This window comes from Microcaecilia unicolor, chromosome 1 (assembly GCF_901765095.1).
Source record: "Microcaecilia unicolor chromosome 1, aMicUni1.1, whole genome shotgun sequence".
NCBI lineage: Eukaryota > Metazoa > Chordata > Amphibia > Gymnophiona > Siphonopidae > Microcaecilia > Microcaecilia unicolor.
Genome location: NC_044031.1, coordinates 208,071,980 through 208,096,568, shown reverse-complemented (window position 1 = coordinate 208,096,568; position 24,589 = coordinate 208,071,980). Strand labels below are relative to the sequence as shown.

The following is a 24,589-nucleotide window of genomic DNA, read 5'->3' as shown; positions in this document are numbered from 1 at the left end:
TCAAACCATCGTTCCTCTTTGTAACTTGTCCTGAATGAAGTAAAAAATAGGGGGTTATTTATGAAAGGTACATGAAATTTTTATCCGCTTGTATACTATCCGATTTTATTGTGCCTACCTCTTACTTTTCTCTGACTCTTTTCTGCTAATGCAGGGAAATTCAAACTGGTGTCCTGTTTTAATAGGGTGTTTTCCTTTTGAGCCTATCAATCAATACCTTACTAAGATAAGTGTCCTCAAGTTATTAAGTTACTGTAAAAAAAAAAAAAATGTTACAGCGATTTAGAGTTTTCTCATTAACAAGTTGGAGCCGAGTAGTAGACTTAATTAAAAGAATTAATTTAAAAGGAACACCTAATGCATAGGTTGTGGTCATCTGTCTGTCTATATGTGTCATCCTTTGGGTATGTCAACAGAAGAGAGGAAATCGAAAACACAGTGGACAAAGCACAGCAAAAAAAAAAAAAACAACCCAGCACAGTGGGCCTCAAGAAAAGGTAGAATAATTTTATTAAATACCTGATACGGTCCGTGTTTTGGCAAATGCCTGCATCAGAGGTCTTGTGAAAGCCCAGACCAAAAGCCAAATGCCTGGAGGAACTAGGTGAGTATCCATTTACCCTAGAAGCAAGCTGGTTTCTTGCTTTTCCAAGTTCAATGAAGATAATTTTCAGAGACATTTATCTGAAAATTATGGCTAAAAGTCAGACTGGGCCTTTAGAAGACCCCTGACAGAGACATTTGCTGAAACATGGCCCATGTCGGGTCTTTTAATAAGATTGTTCAGCTTTTCTTGAGGCCCACTGTGCTGTTTTTTGCTGTTCTATTCATTGCTATTTAATGAAATCTTTCCTGTCCCATTTTGAATCTCTTCTGTTTTGAGATTGGCTGTAGTCTCCATCAGTGGCATAGCAGAATGCCATAGCCAGCCAAGGGGCCCCTTTTACTAAAGGGTTGCTGCACGGCAACTTGGAACTACCGCCGGCCCAATGCAGGTGCCGGTGGTAATTCCACTCCCAGCATGCGTTAGCGGAAATATTGAAAAAGTATTTCCACAGGGGGTTACCTGGTGGTAATCAGGCAGCATCGCGCGCTGCTCGGTTACCACCGGGGGGCAGCAGTGGCGGAGGCGGGGCAGTGGGGGGTGGCGGAGGTGGGGCAGCCTTGCCCCAGGCCCGGCCCAGTCTCTCGGCAGCCCTAGAGCCCTTACTGCCACCTCAGTGGGTGACTTTAGGCACGGATATATATATATTTTCCACAAATATATTTACTCCTGTACCAGCCGGGTACAGGTCCAGATAGAATGTCACTCCAGTTAAATTCCTTTGGGAACAATTCTGACATTTGGAATTTTTCCTAGATTTTTTAAAACTCAGAAAGCTAACACCCCCAAACCTATCGTAACAACCTCCCTGCATTTGTAAACACTGGATAAACTTTATTTTGGGCAAAATGCATATGAGGACTCGGTGTCATTTTTACCACCCTTTTAAGTATAACTTTGACATACCCTAACACCTGCATTAACCTAGACAACTCTGATCACACATAACTGAGGACATTGTCCCAGAGAAAAAACGAAGCATCCAGGATGCAATACAGACACAGCCAACTCTTGTTAAACAACACAAAAGATCTTTCTGGGGTCGATATTGAAACCGTTTTAACTGACAAGAAACGGCTCCTAACCAGTTAAATCACTGGTTCAGGACTAACCACTAATTTTCAGTGCCATTTAATTGGTTAGTGCTGCTGAAAATAACCAGTTAGCATCGAACTGAAAACCAGCTATTTTGGGGGTATTCCAGGGGCAGAGTCAGCACTTGGCTGGATAAGTGCCGATAGTCAGCACTTAACTGGCCCGGTTAACCGCATAAATAGGATTGCATAAAAGTCATTTCTATCTTTTTTTGTAATAACTCATAGCTGGTTAAGTGCTGAATATCATACTTAATCAGCTGTGTGTTAGCTGGCTCCGGAAACTTGGAAATTCAATGCCAGTGCCTCGAGGGGTAAAAGGGGCGATCAAGGAAGACAAAGACATAGCGGAAAGATTAAATGAATTCTTTGCTTCAGTCTTCACTGAGGAAGATTTGGGTGGGATACTGGTGTCGGATATGGTATTTCAAGCGGACAAGTCAGAGAAACTTACTGAATTCACAGTAAACCTGGAGGACGTAATGGGGCAGTTCAGCAAACTGAAGAGTAGCAAATCTCCTGGACCAGATGGTATTCATCCTAGAGTACTGATAGAACTGAAAAATGAGCTTGCGGAGCTACTGTTAGTGATATGCAATTTATCCTTAAAATTGAGCGTGGTACCGGAAGATTGGAGAGTGGCCAGCGTAACGCCGATTTTTTAAAAAGGTTCCAGGGGAGATCTGGGAAATTATAGACCGGTGAGTCTAACATTGGTGCCGGGGAAAATGGTAGAGGCTATTATTAAAAACAAAATTACAGAGCACATCCAAGGACATGGATTACAGAGACCAACTCAGCACGGCTTTTGTGTGGGGAAATCTTGTCTGACCAATTTACTTCAATTCTTTGAAGGAGTAAACAAACATGTGGACAAAGAGGAGCCGGTTGACATTGTGCATCTGGATTTTCAAAAGGCGTTTGACAAGGTACCTCATGAAAGGCTACAGAGGAAATTGGAGGGTCATGGGATAGGAGGAAATGTCCTATTGTGGATTAAAAACTGGTTGAAGGATAGGAAACAGAGAGTGGGGTTAAATGGGCAATATTCACAATGGAGAAGGGTAGTTAGTGGGGTTCCTCAGGGGTCAGTGCTAGGACTGCTGCTTTTTAATATATTTATAAGCGATTTAGAGATGGGAGTAACCAGCGAGGTAATTAAATTTGCTGATGACACAAAGTTATTCAAAGTCGTTAACTCACGAGAGGATTGTGAAAAATTACAGAAGGACCTTACGAGACTGGGAGACTAGGCGGCTAAATGGCAGATGGCGTTTAATGTGAACAAGTGCAAGGTGATGCATGTGGGAAAAAAGAACCCGAATTATAGCTACGTCATGCAAGGTTCCACGTTAGGAGTTACGGACCAAGAATGAGATCTGGGTGTCGTTGTTGATAATACACTGAAACCTTCTGCTCAGTGTGCTGCTGCGGCTAGGAAAGCGAAAGAATGTTGGGTATTATTAGGAAAGATATGGAGAACAGGTGTGAGGATGTTATAATGCCGTTGTATCGCTCCATGGTGCGACCGCACATTGAGTATTGTGTTCAATTCTGGTCGCTGCATCTCAAGAAAGATATAGTAGAATTGGAAAAGGTGCAGCGAAGGGTGACAAAAATGATAGCGGGGATGAGACGACTTCCCTATGAAAAAAGACTAAGGAGGCTAGGGCTTTTCAGCTTGGAGAAGAGATGGCTGAGGGGAGACATGATAGAAGTATATAAAATAATGAGTGGAGTGGAACAGGTGGATGTGAAGCGTCTGTTCATGCTTTCCAAAAGTACTAGGACTAGGGGGCATGTGATGAAACTACAGTGTAGTAAATTAAAAAAAAATAGGAGAAACGTTTTCTTCACCCAACGCGTAATTAAACTCTGGAATTCGTTCCTGGAGAACGTAGTGAAGGCGGTTAGCTGGCAGAGTTTAAAAAGGGGTTAGACGGTTTCCTAAAAGACAAGTCCATAGACCACTACTAAATGGACTTGCGAAAAATCCACAATTTCGGGAATAACGTGTATAAAATGTTTGAACATTTGGGTAGCTTGTTAGGTGCCCTTGACCTGGAATGGCCGCTGTCGGGGACAGGATGCTGGGCTCGATGGACCTTTGGTCTTTTCCCAGTATGGCATTACTTATGTACTTATGGCATGGCCAGAATTGAATTTCTGAGTTTAACACTGGTGTGGAATATCGAACCCTCTGTTCAATAAAATCACAATGCTTTATACCTGCTAGATTCAAGATATTTCACAGCTCTTGCTTGTAGTAGTGATTTTATTAACTACTAGAACTCAGACTGACTTGCCTAACAGAGTGGAGGAGTGGTCTAGTGGTTATAGCACCAGTCTTGACATCTAGATGTGGCCAGTTCAAATCCCACTGCTACTCTTTGTGGTCTTGGGCAAGTCACTTAATCCTCCATTGCTTCAGGTACAAACTTAGATTGTGAGCCCTGCAGGGACAGAGAACATAAGAGTAACCATACTGGGTCAGACTAATGGTCCATCTAGCCCAGTATCCTGTTTTCCAAACAGCGGCCAAGCCAGGTCACAAGTACCTGGCAGAAAACCAAACCTTGAGCTACTACTGAAAAAAGTGTGAGCAAAATCCAAATCAATAAATAAATGTCATTAGCTTCCTGGCTACTTCTGCTTTTCTGAAGAGAGAGGACATCTGACTATATCCAGTGCTCTGGAACCACTGATATCTCCTGTTATACCAAATTTGAAAATGGATCTTGTAGTGTCAGCCAAAATGGTGGCATCTATTGTTAAGAACAGAGACCAGTATTTAAAGGGTTTAGGCTCCTAGCTTTGAAAGTTAGGCACCTGAATTGGTCGCTCTGAAAATTTATTAGGGCTGAGTACCTAGATTTATATTGTCTCAGCTTTACTCAACCAGAGGACAAAAATGGTGATAAGATCTCACGGGGCAGCAGTGAGAACACTGTGAAATACTAGCCATCGGTAAAACGGAGGACCAACATGCAGTTCACCAGAACACTGAAGCTAAGTTTTAAAAGTTTAAAAACATTTTGAGGGGTTTTGCACTTCCAGTTTTTGTTATAACTGTTAAGAAGATTTTTTATGCCAATGATAGATTATTGGTGAGCACATGGTAAGTGCCCAATGTTAATATCTGAGGCTTTTCCTTCTGAACACACTGAGAATTGAAGTCTCGGCGACCATTTTGAATCTCGCCGAGACCGTCAGGCTGCATACAGGAGGATGGAGAGCAAGTGCGCTGGGCAGGAAAGAGGGGGCTCTTTCCTGCCCCGACGTCACTAGACCACCAGGGAAGATCGCGTGAGTAGGGAGAAGTGGTGACGGGGGGGGGGGGGGAGGTAACCCTGACGGCGATCCCAAACTCGGAAGGCGGGCGGCCTGCCAGCCAGCCGAATCTACCTTCGGACTATAATTTGGGGGGAAAAAAGTGTATCTTATAGTCCAAAAAATACGGTATATACAGCCAGTGGAGAGAAATATCACCTCAGGAAGATCTTATATAGCTAAAAGATCACTATGCTGGCTTCACAAAGTTGAGGCAACAAACACACCAAAAATCGACATGAGGTGATAATTTCTCTCCACTGGGATATGGTGTGGTTTGGCTGTGTTTTGGGCAGGGCTAGGGAGGGGCCGAAATATGGATATGCAACTCTGATTTCAAAAGGGGAAGGGATGTTTATGTCAAAAAGGATGGGCCAAACTGTGCAATCTCAAACTCAATTTCAAACTTGAACTGTGTTTGAAATTGAGTTTGAGATTGCAGTGTGGTATATATATATATATACAAAGCACAAATGTGCGATGATTAGCAGCCAGTGGACTATATTAGACCAATGGTGATCTGTGCTAGTCCTTAAGAGAGTCTATGAGCACATATAAAATAATTTTTAGTAAAATTGAAGTTTCACTAATGTTTACTAGAAAACAGTGGATGCTATGAAGTATGGTTTTCGATGGGATTAGTATATAGTAGTGAATACAACTAGACACATCATCTCTACCTGTCTGCTTTTCATCTCCACCTGTTTTGCTTCCCCACGGCACTGGAGCACTGTTCCCTCTTAGGTGAGCAGGAGTCCTCCATCTATGGTCCTGCCAGTTGGTGGTGCTGTTTCACTATCACATTTTCATGTGAGGGACAGGCGAGCTCTGCAGGACTCTAGGGAACCTGCCTGTCTGTAGCCATTGAAAACACAATATTGACCCCCCCCCCCCCCCACACACACACACACACACTGGCAACAACGCTGTCCTGTTCAGCTTCGAGGGAACAGTGCATTGGACTCCACGTGATTTCTAACTTCAGCCTCATTTTCCTCCAACCTGACTTTGAATTTTGTATTGTTTTGTCTTTTGTCCTTTACACCTTTAATGGGAGGTTTTTTCCCCACCTCTGGGGGGGAAAAAAGCCTAGTTTCAGTATACCAACTATGCAAAAATGTATGTTTTTTTCACGGAGATGGGGGCCTTTAGCTTACGCCTTTTCATAGGTAGCTGAAGGTAAGCTATGATAAGAATTTCTCTGTCTCCAGAGGGCTTACAGTACAATTTGTAACCCCTGTTTGATAAAGCATGGTAAAATAGTAAAAAATTTACTAAGGGATTCATTAAACATACAAGCATAAGATGAGCTATGCTGAGTCAGACCAAAGTCCATGAAACCCAGTATCCTAACTCTGATAGTACCTAGCCCAGGCCACAAGAACCTAACATATCCTCAAAAGCAGATCAGTTTCAAAGAATAAGTAATAGGCCTCTCCCAAATGTATCTAATAATTTTTAAGGACTCTTCCTCCAGGAATTTGTCAACACCTCTTTTGAATCCTGCTATGTCAGTTGCCTTGACCACATCCTCTGGCAGCAGATTCCACAGTTTAGTTATACTCTGTGAAAAAAAATATTTTCTGTAATTTCTTTTTGGTCTGTAGATTATTAGTTTCCTGAGGTATCCTTTTGTTATAGTGTTTGAGAGGTTAAACTATCAGTGGAGGAGTGGCCTAGTGGTTAGGGTGGTGGACTTTGGTCCTGGGGAACTGAGGAACTGAGTTCAATTCCCAGCACAAGCAGCTCCTTGTGACTCTGGGCAAGTCACTTAACCCTCCATTGCCTGCCGCATTGAGCCTGCCATGAGTGGGAAAGTGCAGGGTACAAATGTAACAACAACAACAAAAAAAAAAACTATAAATCCTGTATTTAACTATTCCACAGCACTCATGATTTTATGAATATCTATCATTTCCCCTTTCAGTGGGTTTTTTTCATAACTGAAGAGCTCTAATCTGCTTAACCTTTCTTCATGAGAGGGGTGTTCCATTCCCTTTGTCATCTTTGTAGCTCTTCTTTGAACCTATTCTAATTCTACTATATTATTATTGAGATGAGGCCTCCAGAACTGCAGGTAGTACTCAAGTTGTGGCCAAACTATGGATCTCTACAGATACTTGTAGATATTCATAGTTTTGTTCTCCATTCTTTTTCAAATAATTCCTATCACTCCGTTTACTTTCTTGTGTTTAAAAATTCAAAGTATTGTTCATAATGGTTCGAGATATTTTTCATAGGTGATGGCTCCTAACTCCGAACCTATTATTTTGTACCTTTGCATTTGTCCACGTTAAATTGTACTTGCTTTATAGATGCCCAGTCTCCTAGTCTCACAAGATCCTTCAGCAATTCCTCATAATTCTCTCCTGTTTATCAACTTTTAATAATTTTGTATCATCTGCAGATGTAATTACCTCAGTCATTTCACATTTCTCCAGATTATTTATGAATATGTTAAACAACACAGATCTCAGTACTGGTCCTTGGGGGCATTCCACCATTGATCTTGTTCCATTTGGAAAACTGACCATTTAGTCTTGCTTTCCTTTCTTGTAGCCAGTTTCCAGTTCAAAATATCTTTAAGGTACTATATGAGAATGGCCTTACTATATTTCCTTCTCTTTATATAAATTCATAAATCTTATGGCATATTGCTCTATTTCTGCACATTTTGGTGACTCTTCTATAGACTGTATATATTCTTTTGGGAAATAGGGCATTGCTTCTAATGCTATGACTTAACAGATTCCGGAGGAGTATCTCAGTGAGGACACTGTCAAATGCTTTTTGAAAATCAAAATACACTATCACCCAAATTCTATATATAGTGCCTAGAGTTATGTGCATTAAAATGGGTGTGCACCCAATTTAACATGTGTAAATTAATTGAATAATGAGCCAGTCAGCATTGATAATTGGTGATAACCAGTTATCAGCACTAATTGCCCGAATTAGGATTTATATACATATCGTATTGTATAATGATCTACTCATAAATCCTAATGCATGTAACTATTTGGGGGCATTTAGGGGGCATTCTGGATATGTTCCTAAATTTTATGTGTGTACATATTGAATTGCGCTTAACTGTAGGCACCTACAACTAGGCCTGCTCATAGCAGGCATAATTGCAGGCACCTACAGTTAGGTGCAGTTATGCAGTAAGGTAGGGGGGGGGGATTCTATATATTGCACCTAAAAAAAATCCATGCAGAAAACATTTCTGCCTAACCGTATTCTATAAGCAGCGCTTAGATTTAGGCATGGTATATAGAAAACGCTTAGTTGACATCCCCGTGCCTAATCTGTGCACCTCCATTTACACTAATGAAAAACATGGCATAAATCCCGGTGAGTGGATTTAGGCGCAGAGGGCCATATTCTATAACAGTGCGTGTAAATTTTTAAATGCCCAAGAAATGACCATTTCCCTGCCCATAACTACACCCCTTTTTGCCTGCGAGCATTAAAATTTAGGCACTGTGCATTACAGAATACACAGTGATTTGTGTGTGTAAATTCTAATTATTGTCAATTAGTGCTCATTATTGCTTGTTAAGTGCAGTTAACAACGCTGATTGGCTTGTTACGCCAATTAAGTTACACACGTTGTCATAGAACACTCTTGAATTTTGGCACAAAACGCTAGGCACGCTATATAGAATCCAGAGGGGTGCGCAAATCTATAAAGGACGCGTACCCCTTATAGAATCACGCTAAGCGTGTTAAATTTTCAGTGCCGATTTTTAGGTGCTACTTGTAGAATTTGGACCAGTGAGGAGAATTCTATAGCTTGGCATCAAAACGTAGGTGCCACAGTGGGGCATGCTTAATGCCAATTCTGTAACAGTTTCAGGATGCACCTAAGCCGTTATAAAATACTAGCACAAAGCCATGCTGGTATGCTAAACTTTTTTGGCATGCACACTTAAATTGGTCAGTGGCTGGTTTAACTTGGGCATATCTAGGTGCACCATGCAATGTGTGTAACTGATAGTATTCTGTCACCATTGCCCACCATGCTCTGTCCACATGTATGTTTCTTGCAGTTATGTGATAGGCAGCTTTATTATAGAATAGCTCCTAGCACTTATGCATGTAACTCTCAATTACTGGCACCTCTTATATGCGTATGTGCTGCTATTCTATAACATACATGTGCACTTGGCGCCTTACACTAGGCCCCAAGTGCACATGTATGTTATAGAATAGCAGCACATATGCATATTAGGCACCATATATCACATCAATTTGCTCATCTTTATCCACATATTTCTTTTCACCTCAAAAAAATCAAATAGATTGGTAAGATAAGACTTTAGTTTGCGAAACACGTGCTGACTCATTCCCAATAAGCTCTCATTCTATATAGATATATTCTATATATCCTACTGCAAAGTGGGAAAATGTGGGATACAAATGTAATATATATATATAGTCAATAATTATTGTTGAGCCAATATTCAGCAGAAGATAACTGGATAGTGCTGCTGAAAATCCAGGGAAACTTCTGTTACACCAACCAGTTAGTGATTGGTCAGCTCGGGGGGGAGGAGGGTGGAGCTGGGAGTGAGCCAGGTACCATCAGTAACCAGCAATGGTTCTCAGATAACTTCTTGGTTAACACAGGGCAGCAAAAAAGCTGTCCAAAGTTAACCAGGTAGTTATCCGGGTACCACCAAAACTCCTAGCATGGTGCCCAGATGTTCTAGGTCGGTGCTCTAATAGATGCTGGCACTGATTATCCAGGCAGAATTCTCTCAGCAGCAGCCAGCATTTTAGACAATGCTGTCACTGGCTAAATATTATTCCCCCCATCCTTTTTTTTTTTTAGAATAGTTTCAACTATTTTGCCTGCTCAGTACTGACATCAGGCTCATTGGTCTATAGTTTTCTTTTTTATAATTTGGCAATACATTGACCACCCACCAGTCCTCAGGCACTGTGGTTGTTTGAAATGATAAGTTATGGCTTACTGGAAACATGTTTGTAATTTTGGGGTAAATATTCAGCCAGCAGCAGTGAGCGTTTTGCTGACCACTGCTGGCATTATTCCTAGATATTCAGTGCCGGGCCATGTCCGAGCTTCGGCATTTAATCTAGTTTATGTGGTTCCAGCTAACACATGGCTGGCTAAGTCGATATTCTGAACTTAGGTGACCATAGGTTGCTGCATAAAGATAGGACTGTGTTTTATGTTAACTCTGTTTACTAATTGTATGAAAAAATAAATAACAACTCAAAGTAAAGAAACAGCAGAATGACACCACATGGGTGAGTTGAAATTGTACAATGTATCATTCCAGTTTTTATTATAATACAAGGAAACATCGACATCCCCATTTAACAAATACCCATTCTCCCCAGACACGTCCATACCCCCTCCCCTTCCCCACCCCCCTTTCTAAAATATAACATCATTGAACAGTCAAATAGTACATATTACAAATTAAGCTCATTCACAATTAGACTTCTCACATTGGCAGACAGAGATTGTACAAATTCCTCCCAGATGGACCAAAATAATCTTTGATTGTTAAGTGTATGACGCATATCCTGGGCCTCCATGGTCATATGAACAAAAAGTATATTTCTCAATTGACAGAATGTTGGGGAAGAGGACAGTCCAACACTGCAAAATACATTTCTTACCAATTAAGCTTGATTTGGCTAACAAAAACTGTTCCCCTTTACTCAACAAGCCATAGATCACTATATTCCTAAACAAAAACCCCACTGGAGATTGCTTAAGACACCTCCGCAGAAGGACTTCCAAATAACCCACTATTTGGGACCAGAAAACCTTTATGCTTGGGCAACTCCATAGGACATGAGAGAAGGAACTCTCCACCACCCCACATTTCAAACAAGAAGAAGAGGGGACAACCCGAACCCTGTGAGCTTGTATTGGGGAGAAATATGTTCTAGTTAAAACGCGAAAATAAGATTCCTTTAGGTTAGCACTGCACATATAAAGTAGCAGCTTGCGCAGTTTAAGTCATTCCTGATTGGACAATTGGATGCCCAGCTCCATATTCCATTGATGGATCACTGCTGTATAATCTTTCATAGGTGATATCTCACATAGAGCCTTGTAGAGCTTGGAAATAGACATATGTGGTGGGCAATCCGCCCTAAAAAAATTACATTAATGTAGTTGCAGCCCCAATAAAGAGATTATCTTTGTGCAAAGCTGAAATATAATGGATGATTTGATGATATGCAAACAGTGCTATCCCACTATCTCAGTCCTCACTACCCCCCCCCCTGTTTACTAAGCCACACTAGCAGCTGCCGCATGGCAATGCCAACATAGCCCATTCAAAGTGATAAGGCTGTGTCAGCATTAGTGCACGGCAGCTGCTAGCATGGCTTAGTAAACAGGGTAAGTAACTTCACCAAGGATTTAAGAATTTAAGAGAACCATCTTCTTTCAATAGGTGGTAAGTAAATTGGATTCCCTTAATTGCTCAATGTAGAAACAACCTCCCCCCCCCCCCCCCCCCCCCCCCCCCCACCCCGCGCACCTGGAGTAAAATCTTGGTTTTCCACTAAAGGCAAAAAGTCACTGGCAAAAGGGTTGTGTCCAGGAGAATCCGCCAAAGCAGAGAACTCGAACGTCCCACGAGAAACCACAGAGATATGAAGAGAGAGTGGGAGGTTGACCACGGATGCCTTTTTTGGCAAATGCTAAAAGTTTATCTTCACCGACACGTTTTTTTCAAACCAAAGGTCTTTTTCAAGACCATTATCTAACTCATTCCATCAAGGGATTGGATGTCAGTCTATGTATTCAGTTTATTCGGTATTTCACCACATCAAGGCATTTGATGTTCTCTGTCTATACAGACTCCTGATGCAGGCCTAGCAGCCAAAACACAACATTTGTGTCGAGTCATTTTTTCAGTAAACATTTTTTACTTCCAAGTCCATTGTTCCAGTCTTTGGCATCCGTGGTCAACCTCCCACTCTTTCTCTTCATATTTCGAAAGGGTTGTGTCCCCATAGATGAACTATCCTCCTCCATACCTCCTGCAGACCTCAAGTGTACTAGAAGGCACCGGGGTTTTGCATGGAGGATATAATTAAGGTGGAATGGTACACCCCCCACTCTCTACTTCTAATGGTGTAAAAATATCATCAGACATGAACCAATCTCAAACATGACACAAAATGCATGACTGATGAAATGAGTATAAATTAGGCAGCCCCAACCCCTCTCTACTCCATGGTCTGTACAATTTGTCAGCGCTTAAACTTGATGTGTGCTAGAGAGGGGCATTTTCGATATGATGTCTAAGTCCGACTTTGGACGTTTTGTGAAAAACATCCCAAATCTGAATAGGAAAAAAGATCATTTTCAAAAGAGAAAAACGTCTATCTTTTGTTTTCAAAAATACGGTTGCGAACAACATTTTATGATTTGGATGTTTTGTTTTTTTCGTTCATTTAAAAAAAAAAAAAGTCCAAGTGCAAAACGCACAAAATCAAGCCATTGGGATGTAGGAGGAGCTAGCATTTTTACTGGTCCCCCTGACATCCCAGGACTGCAATAGGGCACCCTACGGGGCACTGTAGTGGACTTCATAAAATGCTCCCAGGTACACATCTCACCATTGCTCCCTTACCTTGTGTGCTGAGCCCCCCAAAACCCACCCAATGCCCACTAGCCCCAACTGTACACCACTACCATAGCCCTTACAGGTGAAGGGACACCTATATGTGGATACAGTGGGTTTCGGGTGAGTTTGGGAGGGCTTACAGTATCCTCCACAAGTGTAACAGGTAGGGGGATGTAGGAGCCTGGGTCCATCTGTCTGCAGTGCACTGCACCCACCACTAGACTACTCCAGGGACCTGCATGCTGTTCTAATGGACCTGAGTACAACATCTGAGGCTGGCATAGAGGTGGTAAGTATTGTTTTTCATCACATTTTTGGGGGTGGGTGGGAGGGGGTTAGTGACCAATGGGGGAATAAGGGGAGGTCATTCCTGATTCTGGTCATCTGGTTATTTAGGGCACCTTTTTGAGCCTTATTCGTAATAAAAACAGGTCTAGCTTAAAATGTCTAAGTTTTAGTCCTGGACGGTTTTGTTTTGTTCCATTATGGCTGAAAAACATCTAAGTCTTAGGAACGCCCAAGTTCCGTCCTGAACATGCCCCTGGCATTCCCCCTTGAGATTTGGACGCACTTCTGGCGGACCTCAGAGAAAAACGTCTAAAAATAGGTTTCAAAAATACCGATTTGGATGTTTTTGTGAGAAAAACGTCCAAATGCAGACTTATGCCACTTTTTGGACATTTTTCTCTTTTGAAAATGAGCCCGAGAGTGAGTGTTTGTGTTTCTGGAAGCGTACTATCCTATACAACAACCAAAGAGGCATTAGCAGACCATTGCTGATCGCTGCACTTATCTATCTTAAACAATTAAAGTCCCAGAGCTCCGGCCCACCTGGTGAACTGTGCTATTCTCTTGACCCTTATCGCATAAATCTCAAACCCAGATTCAAAACTTCCCAAGCAAAAAACAATTAATAAAAAAAGAAATGACACACAGGAGTAATCAAATAATTCCCTACCAAACAGTAACATTGTATCATGCATCTCTTAGTACTCCATATCAATCAATCAAGCACTCACCATTCATCTAAAATTCACTAACAAAAATAACTTTATTTGCTCTATAATCTTCATTATTGTCTGTTCGATCCTAAATGCGATAGGATAGTACTCTTCCAGAAACACAAACACTCACTCTTATCACACAGCATTTACAGGTAGGAATCTTAAAGTGAAGCAACCATGCTACTTGCCCAGAAGGATCCTTGAGGTTCATAATAAGGCAAACTATAAAATTTCCAAAACAATAAGGTAGCAACAGAAAACTTGCAGTTATTCAGCAAATAACAAAAAAAGAAGTTGCTGCATTAACCAGTATTTAAAAACCCAACGCTACTGTCTGATGTAACGAACCAACTCCAGGGTAGATCAGTTTTATTGTGATGCATGCCACTATACAGTTCAGGCTGATATTGAAGCCATTCCAAAGTGATTATCCTTCAGTCAATGTATAAACAAAAAAGTTAAGGCCCAAATATGGGATTCCATAAGAATTATTCAGCTGTTGGCAAGAGCCACCAAGCGAAAGTCTTGTTGGCAATCGTGCTTCCACCACTACCAAAATAATGACCAAATCTGTCTTTTGGGCCTGTTCCAATATGTAGATCTGAATATGACTGGACTTACATAAGTACATAAGTAATGCCACACTGGGAAAAGACCAAGGGTCCATCGAGCCCAGCATCCTGTCCACGACAGCAACCAATCCAGGCCAAGGGCACCTGGCAAGCTTCCCAAACGTACAAACATTCTATACATGTTATTCCTGGAATTGTGGATTTTTCCAAGTCTGTTTAGTAGTGGTTTATGGACTTATGGAGTGGAAAAAGGCTCCTTCACAGTGGGCAGTGGGTTTACCAACTCTCACATTGCCAAGTGATCCATTCTGAAATTGTTAAGGAAATGTTGCAAATCCTCTGGGTTCATCATGACAGGGTAAAACATTCCATACCAGCCTCTAGTTCCTTGAGGTCTGGTCTTTGTATTAGATGTAGTTTCTATTTGAGCTATCATTTTGGAAAGATCTGGAACAATGAAGAGCTTCTATCAACCATGTAAGTCAGGTGCTTTCACTTTGGCCATTGTTAAAATGGCAAGAGCGCACTGGTGTCTTCAGCTATAATGGGCCTTGGATGTTTTGTGCCCAGCTTCATTCTTGATAGGGTGTGCCCTCTCTAGCTCAAGGGGCCCTGATATTCAAAGGATTTGTGCTCCTAACTTTGAAAGTTATACTCATAAATTGACCTGTTTGAAAATTTTCTAGGACTGAGTGCATAAATCTTTACTTAAACATTTCATTAAACTCTTAAATTTAGGAACATATGCTTGTACTATCTTTGGGTAAGATGCTTTTGCTAATAAACTATCTTATTATATCTTTTGAATACTGGGTTTCCTTCTAATTACTGAATTTGCTACTGCCTAGACTGTAAATCTGACAGAGCAGATACAAGATTAGAGTAATTAAGTATTTAGAGGGGATGTGCAGTTCTATCCAGGATAGTAGATAGAGCCCTTGGCTTCCGCTGCCCAAACGGGTGAGGCAGACCTAATAAATAAACATTTTTGGTAGCAGAGGATGGGGCTTCTCCCTCTGAGATTTGGATCTGCCTCCTTAAATTTAATTAACAGTTAAGCCCCTTAACAAGTAGGTGGCAACAGGAGCAGATGTATGGCAGGGAAAAGAAGTTAGGAGCACTGATTTTCAATATCAGGCTCATAAATCTTGACAAACAAATGGCAGGCCTAAATTTATGAACATAACTTTTCAGCTCCTAAATTAAGATGAATTTTCAGCTGAAAAGTTATGCTTTTAAATTTGACTGAAAATAGGGTTCAGATTTAGGAGGCTAATGTAGGAGCCCAACATTTTCTGAATATTGGGCCCTAAGTGCAGCAAATAAGGTATATACTTCTCCAAATATTTGATCATGTCCATGCTTTCAGATTCTTTTGCGAGCTCCAGTATTGTAATATTACTGTGTGAATTCCTGTCACATGGATCCTCAACATCAAGTTGGAAAATTCATATGGTAGCTGCATTTGTGACTGTTCCACATTGGGGGGGTTGTTTACTAAAGCTTTACTCGAGTTATCTGCAGCAGGGCCCATAGGAATAAAATGGGCCCTGCTGCAGGTAACGCAAGCTAAGATTTAGTAAATAACCCCCTAGGAATCACTGACCAGGAAAGGGATCTAGGTGTTATCGTTGATGATATGTTGAAACCCTCTGCTCAGTGTGTGGCGGCAGCTAAGAAAGAAATAGAGTGTTAGGTATTATTAGGAAAGGAATGGAAAACAAAAATGAGGACGTTATAATGCCTTTGTCTCGCTTCATGGTGCAACCGCACCTCGAATACTGTGTGCAATTCTGGTCACCGCATGTCAAAAAAGATATAATGGAATTAGAAAAGGAACTGAGAGGGACAACTTCCCTATGAGGAAAGGCAAAAGCAGCTAGGGCTATTCAGCTAGGAGAAAAGATGGCTGAAGGGTGGTGATATGATAGAGGTCTATAAAATAATGAGTGGAGTGGAACAGGTAGATGTGAATCGCTTGTTTACTCTTTCCAAAAATACTAGGACTAGGGGGCACGCAATGAAGCTACAAAGTATTAAACTTAAAACAAATTGGAGAAAATATTTCATCACTCAGTGTGTAATTAAACTCTGGAATTCATTGCCAGAGAATGTGGTAAAAGCAGTTAGCTAGTAGGGGTTTAAAAACGGTTTGGATAGCTTCCTAAAAGAAAAGTCCTTAAGCCATTATTAAGATGGACTTGGGGAAAATCCACTGCTTATTTCTAGGATATCCAATCAATACAAAAAATAAAACAAAAATGGCTCTGCTTTGTCTAATTATATCTTTGTAGAAATACACAACCTTAAGCAGACAAAACAAATTTACTGCAACAGGGATATATTAATTGTTGAAGGTGTCTCATACCGTCACAAAGACATATTTATGTCATATTTCTTTCAAGCTCGTAAGCTTGTGACTTTGTATAGTCATAGACTAACTCCAGCCAACCAGTAGTGCACGTTAGCTGCCTATAATGAAAACATCGGGTTATGTACCGGTATCAGATGCTGTTGAAAATTATATGCCCTTGAGAAAGCAGTTGACCGCGAAACAGGGTCCTGTCGGGCTTACAACGATACCGGAGACTTCATGGAACTCTGGAAATGCGATCAGCCCAAGAAGATTGAATTATGGCTTGCAATGCCCAGAGACATTAAGTTAAGTCGATTTTTGCACTATTAGTAAAGTTATTTCAACAGTGTTTAATTTTTGAACAGTAGCGCACAAAAAATTTTTCTTTAAAAAATATTTATTTGAGCAAACATATGGATATATGGACACCGATGTTTTCATTATAGGCAGCTAACGTGCACTACTGGTTGGCTGGAGGTAGTCTATGATTATACAAAGTCACAAGCTTATGAGCTTGAAAGAAATATGACATAAATATGTCTTTGTGACGGTGTGAGACACCTTCAACAATTAATATATCCCTGTTGCAGTAAATTTGTTTTGTCTGCTTAAGGTTGTGTATTTCTAGGATAAGCAGCATAAAATGTATTGTACTGTTTTGGAATCTTGCCAGGTATTTGTAACCTGGATTGGCCACTGTTGGAAATAGGATACTGGGCTTGATGGACCTTCGGTCTGTCCCAGTATGGCAACACTTATGTACTTATGTGTTGCACCACAGGTTCTATTGTAATCACTCTTTCCTCAAGCTAATCATTCGACTGTTCAAAAGATGAAATTCTGCCATAAGATTTTCCAGTTGTATTTTGATACAGTTTATAGTCTTCGTTTGTGCCTTAAGGCCCTGTTTACTAAGCCGCGCTGTAGGTGTGCAAACCTTTTAGTACCCACTAAAACTGTGTGTGCGCTAATGCTAGAGACACCCTTAGGAATATAATGGGTGTCTCTATTGTTAGCACACACTAAAAAGTAAACAGGGCCCTTAATTCCTTCACATTCAGTATCTCCTCCAACACAGAGGCAGCAATAGTGGCCTGTTGTGCCACTAGTGTCATCTTCTCGGGGCTAGGAGGCTCAGTCTCATGTCTTTTAAGACCAGATGCAAGAGAATATTGAGAGTCAGCTTTATCACTTTTGCCATCTTCACAAATCACTGTGCAAGAATTGAGCTTCAAAGGCAGAGGATGGACAGAATATTTTACCACCTGCAACTTGGTGTTCCTGGAAGCAAAGGCACTATACTTTCACCTTGGTCACACTCCAGAGCGCCCCCGAATGGAAATTTTTTCAGTTTTCTTACTGACCATTAGCATAATCAGTCAATATGGTCCACAGTCTCCTTGTCTCCTCTCTTCCCCTCCCCCTCATCTCTCCCCAGTGCAGTATCTCTTCCCTTCATATTCAAGTAATTTCTTGCTCTCCTTTTAATCCAGCATCTCCTCCTCCCATGCTGCTGCCACCACTACCACCAACCCCAAAAAAACAGTCTTGGACCCTTTGAGGTCATGCATGTAGTGAAGGTCTGATAAATCCCTGCCCATCATTAACCGGAAATTATGTCAGGGGGAGTGGACATGTCTGACTTTCAGCGTGCTCATGCCTTCACAGTCCTATGCTTCTGCTGATTTCAACTGTTCAGTTCTGGCTGTCCTGTGTTTTTGTCTGTCCACCATTGCACTATTGATCCTGGGCCCAGCCAACTCACTGTGCTGTGTTGCTTTTCCTGAAGCTGCTCCCTATGTGAGTGCATGTTTTACACAGTGGGTCATGTTAGTCCTGGTTCTTACCCTTGATGCTATCTCCCTTCAGCCCTGGTACATACTCTTGAACCTATCTTCCTGTCTCATATGCGTTTTATTGCTTTAAGGTATTTATTCAGGTACTGTACTTAGTACAGAAACACACTCCATTATAAGTATAGTGTTCCATCATGCTAAAAAAAAAAAAAAGAGTGACATGAGTTTATAAAATGAACTGACAATATAATAGGGTTCTATACAGTTTACATTTGTGCAGAGTACTCTCTGAAAGAAAGCTATCCTGTTCCTAACAATTAGATGAAACACAGTACTGTATATTTACTACAGAATCTATTTTCTACCAAGATTCCATTTAGTGCACTTTAGTAGAAAATCTCTTTTAATTACTGTTAGAACTAGCAGTCACAAAAACCATTCTGACTTAAATCAAGTCACCACATACTAAAAAAGGAACTCCCCCAAGCAAATAAAATAAATGTTGTTTTAATTTTTTACTTCTAACAGTAACAGTTTTCATCTTACTATTTTTTTAAATAAATGATAGGCAAAATGAAAGATTAAAAGTTTATCTTTTATCTATTTAAACCAATGTGGAAAGAGACTAATGATTTACATCTGGCCTGTAAGTGTTATTGTATAGCGGCATCTCAAAAATGATTGCCCTTTATTTTTCCCAGCTGTAAGCAATATGAGTTTAATGGCAACAGCATTAGTGCTTTCTAGTTGTAAAGTATATTTGATAGAAGATTTTGCTATAATGGAGGTGGTCAAAACTTGAGTTAATTTGCTCTTTATTCAAGGTTCAAAGTTGGCGAGGTCATGGAAATGCTAATATAACTTTTAAGGAGAAGGCTTAACAAGAAAAACTAAATAAAGTAAGACAAATATTTAAAAACATCCAATGATCGTTGTTTTATTGTTGTTTTGAACGTAGCAGTTTCCTTCTGCTCCTTTGGACTTCTAGATCAAGTGGGACCAGGGTTAGATCAAATGATGTGCTGAAAAATGGCTTGCGGTAGTGTAGGCACGGGTTTTTGCCGCACGCCAATCCATTTTTTAGCACACCTATAAAAAAAGGCTTCTTTTTTGGCTGAAAATGGACATGCGGCAAAATCAAAATTGCCACGCATCCATTTTGGGTCTGAGACCTTACCGCTAGCCATTGACCTTTCTGGGCAGTAATGACCTATGCGTATCAAATGCCACTTGGCATGCGTCTGTTATGCGCACCAGAAAATAAAAAATATTTTTCAGATGAGCGTAGCAGACGCGTGCCAAAATTGAAATTACCACAAGGGCCACGCGGTAACCGGGCGGTACCTCCAATTTGGCGCACGTTCAGTGCGTGCAGGCACCTACGCGGCTTAGTAAAAGGGCCCCAGAAGTAGCAATGAGCAGTTTATATAAAACATATTTAATATGCTAAGCCCCCAAAACTCAAATATTTACAGTCTCTCAAAGTACTAAAAAAATGGAACAAATCACAATCTGTAGACTAGAAATCTTCTTCCACGTTCTCCTTTGGCAATTCTTTTCTCCTTCTCTGTAGACAGTCCCAAGATGGGTCCTTTAACTTCAGCCCTCTTGGGTAAGAGACGAAGACACATATTTTCAATATTTCTCCTCTCGTTATGAACACCAGCAGTGCAAACACACACCCTAGACACCAAAACTTTGTAGCAATCACTCTCAGCTCCTCCTTACTAGTATTGGCATAAGGGCTCACCCTCTCTCCAAATATCTATTGGCGTAACAACTACAAAGGCAGTATTGTTTTTTTCCTTGTTTTACATAGTTTTATTGGTTTTTATATATGTGAATTTATTTATTTATGTATTTTTGTTATTTTTATTATGTTTTATCTTGTTTGTTATGTATGCATACTTGCAATAGAGTCCCGGCCCTGAAATCACTTTATGTGCTTCATGATAAAGTGCAGCATGCTCTTGATTTCTGGGCCTGCTCCTTTATAGACCAGTGTCAGCCCTTAATAATGTTACACACAGGTGTTGAGGTCTTGGTAATGATTTCTTGTGAGTGGAAGCTTATTTCATATTTCTTGTTCATTGTGAGGAATGATTCAAGAGGGCAAGATCTTACTGAAAAGGAGCACCCCAGAGGCAAGATTAGAAAAGTCCTGGCCCAAATTCACTTCAAAGGCTGAATAGATCACCCAGATTTGGGCACATATTTCAGATCCATACTTAAACTAGTCAGGTGCTAACAATCAATTATTGGAGTAAACAAGCAATTAATTGGCAGTAATTAGGAGTTACACAATGATCTGCCCTATGCCCTATTCTATAACTTGCACAGCTAAATTTCGTAGCACACAACTCCAAATGGTGCATGGTCCTGGGAGAGGCATGCATAGAAATGGCGCACACCAGGGCTGAAACTACCACCGGCACCCGCATTGGGCCAGCGGTAGCTCCAGATTAGCATGTGGTAAATCTGCATTGGGCTTACCACCGCTTTGTAATAGGGCCTCTAAGTTTTAATGTTTTTATTTATTTATTTATTGCATTTGTATCCCACATTTTCCCACCTATTTGCAGGCTCAATGTGGCTTACAATTTTCCGTCATGACTTATGCCATTTCAGAGTACAGATACAATTGGTAATATATATAGAAACATGGATGATATAATGAACAATCAGGTAAAAAAGGGGAGAACATGCAACTGGTATCACATATTGAACATGGATTACATGATAAATTAGGCAGTACGATAATAGGGAGAAAATAATCCGATTGTTAAGAAGATGATGGAGAATTACGGTTCCAATTAAGAGTCATTATGGTATGTTATGTTAAAGAGATGTGTCTTCAGTACTTTACGGAAGTTAGATTGTGAATTATTTTCAGGTCAAGTGGTAAAGCATTCCACATTTGCGAACTCAAGTATGAAAAGCTGGACGCATGTATTACTCTATATTTTAGACCTTTACAGCTGGGGAAATGAAGATTTAGGAATGTGCGTGCTGATCTTTTAGCATTCCTGGGTGGTAGGTCAATGAGGTCTATCATGTAGGTCGGGGCATCACCGTTAATTATTTTATGCACCAGAATGCATATTTTGAAATTTATACGTTCTTTAAGAGGAAGCCAGTGTAAGTTTTCTCTTAGGGGCTTAGCACTTTCGTATTTTGTTTTTCCAAATATAAGTCTGGCTGCGGTGTTTTGGGCAGTTTGAAGTTTTTTAATGATTTGTTCTTTACAGCCAGCAAGAAGACCATTGCAATAGTCTAGGTGACTCAGTACCATTGATTGTATTAGATTACGAAAGATTCCCCTAGGGGGAGAAAGGTTTAACTCTTTTGAGTTTCCACATTGAGTGGAACATCTTCCTTGTTGCATTCTTAACATGGCTTTCCAGTGTGAAATTCCGATATTTTTATTGAATATATGTATGCTGTTTTTTTTTCTGTTACCCGCTTTGGGTAAAGGCGAGATACAAAATAAATAAATAAGAGGGTCTTTTACTAAGGCGCGCTCATGTTTTTGGCACACGCTAAAATTGTGGGTGTGCTAAATGTTAGAGATGCCAATGCATTCCTATGGGCGTCTCTAATGTTTATAGCACCCACAAATTTAGCACACGCTAAAAACGTCAGCGCGCCTTAGTAAAAGACCCTCTTATTTATTTATTTTGTATCCCACCTTTACCCAAGCGGGTAACAGAGAAAAAACATACATATATTCAATAAAAACATTAAAGCATAACAAACAACTAAAATCAATAGCAATTAATTAAGTTAGCGTTCTGTAAAGGATACTCTGCACGGAGCACCTTTTACAGAATACTAGCGTAGTGCTGATCATCCCAACACCTAATTTTGGGCACCTTTTATTAAATCTAGCCTTGTGTGTCAAATGTCCTGGTCCCACTGAGGGATAAAAGTGCAGTGCATGCTCTTCCTTCCTGGGCCCATTTGTTGAGGCATCATCAGCCCTTGATAATAACACTGGGAAAAGGAGTGGGGGGGGGGGGGGGGTCTTAGATTTCTTGTGATGGGAAGTCTGTGTCACTTTTCTTCCTTATTTGGGAGTCAGCAGAATTGTGTATTTTTTATTTTTGAAGGAGTAAAAAGACATCTCATAGTGAAGCATATTCAGGTTCTCTCATTTATAAGAAGTTGTGCCACAGGAAAGTGGCAATAGCTTTTAGAAGAAAAACCGCTGGACTGAGAAGGTTCTCATTCTGGTTCAGAGAATCTACTGTCAATCAATAGATTTCTGAGGAGAAGAGAGCTCATTAGGCTGAATCTGCTACCAAAAAGGGAAGTCCAAAAAGCCTCAGGAGTCTGTAGCAATCGCATTATGAGGGTTTAGAGTCAGAGAATGCTCCTGCTTGCTGGATGGATCTTCTTAATGACTATTGGTTTTATTTTCTGTTATAACTTGAAGGAAAATGTGATTTTATTTTGCTATTTAATTACTATTCATCAAATACTTCAGTAAAATATTTACATTTTTGAAAAACAAAACCCATACAAAAGTGTATCAAGCCCCAAGTACCTATTTTCCTCCTATTAGGTGAGCCCCCAGAGTTCCATGGGTGAATGATGGCCTCAGAGCTCACAGATATGTCCTCTGGTATTGTTTGGATATGGAAGGGAGTTTAGATACATGTAAGTGGAAGCAGAATGCATTATCATGGTAGACTTATACATTTAAGAAAATTCTGGCAGAAATAACTTATTATGATATTTTACTAGAGATTAAACAGTGTGTTTTGTAACAGGACATAATTTATCAAGTCATTTGCATAGCCAGCCTGTTACAAATAAATCTCAGCAACAAATCAATTAAGTGCTCCTTGTCTTGAAGTTTGCTGAATTATAATTAACATGTCTGGATAACTAATTACAGTTGCAGTGTTGAAAAATGGTTATTGTATTCTTATGACTGAAAACCCAAGTGAACTTCCTTCGTACTGTTAAAAATTGTTTGTGCATGCATGATGGTATCCAAGCAGATGCTGATGATTTATACAACAGCACAGTGATTCAACATTTCAAAAATAACGGAGCTATAAGTGAGCAATAATGTGTCAGAGTGTTTTATACCGTTTTCAGAGACACACTGATGGCATTGATCAGCAGCTTTCAGCACCTCAAAAAGTACACCAAAATCATGTAATCCACATCCTGGACTGCATTATTATACTTGTAAAGTGATTTTGGAACCAGTAATATAGAAGATGGTGGAAGACGTAGACCAGAGATCCTATCCAACCAGTCTGCTTTTTGCTGGTCCACACTGCTAGGACATATCCTAGCTGTCAGCAGTAGACCCTTGATTGCCTGTAAGCTAGTGATCTTTATCCAAATCCGTTTTTGTTTTCCTCATCTGTTCTGTATAGTACTTGGTTGATGACCAAATAAGGTTCCATACTTAATCCAAAACTCAGCCTCCTCAGGTCTTACTGTCAAATTTTGTAATTATCTAAAAACCTACAAAAAACAGTTACGCTGCTGCTGAAAAACTAGTGAGTCTGCTGCCTAAACATCTGGCTTCATGTGGCCTTACTAGATGGTACCTGGCCACCACCAGTCTTTCAAAATTGACTCCTTTGGTTTCTGAATAGTTGTATCCTAACAGGTTTACATAAGCACCTTTTTGAATCCTAAAGAAAGATTCAAATTAGTTCAAACATACAAGACAAGCAGAAGTAACCCACTAACTACAAAATATAGAAAGTGTAAAACAAGAAAAAAGGTAGGGAGTAGACCAAATGTAAATCCAAACAGTGAGTTTATTAAAAATTAAAAACAGACTCTTAAAAACAGACTCGATGAAGTTCTGCATTTTGGTGTCAATGTTGCCTGCTTCAGGAGTAAATCAAATAATCTCAGCCAGTGATAGTAACAGCATACTGACGAATGACGAACCTGAGTTATCAGATAACAGGCATAGGGATTCTGTCATTACCGGAAGTTCAAAACAAAAAAACGTATTCTCTCAAAAGTCCTCAAATTACAAAACAAAACTTGTTCTTTCAGGACCTGAAGCCAAGCAGTTCTTATTCTCTTTAGTTTAAAGCCAGTTCTTATAAGGAACTGAAAACAACAGGGCAAGAGAATGCGCATGCCCAATTCAGTTCAGTTATGCCCAGGGCTTTTTTTGAGGGGGTACTTGGGGGTACTGAGTACCGGCACCTTTTCCACTGTCTGCTAA

The 24,589-nt window shown here is 40.4% G+C and overlaps 1 protein-coding gene across 1 annotated transcript in view; it reads left to right on the top strand.

The window, feature by feature from the left end:
- Nucleotides 1–24,589, top strand: part of SUGCT (succinyl-CoA:glutarate-CoA transferase) — a 1,092,618-nt gene that overhangs the window by 998,243 nt on the left and 69,786 nt on the right. The window lies entirely within an intron of this gene.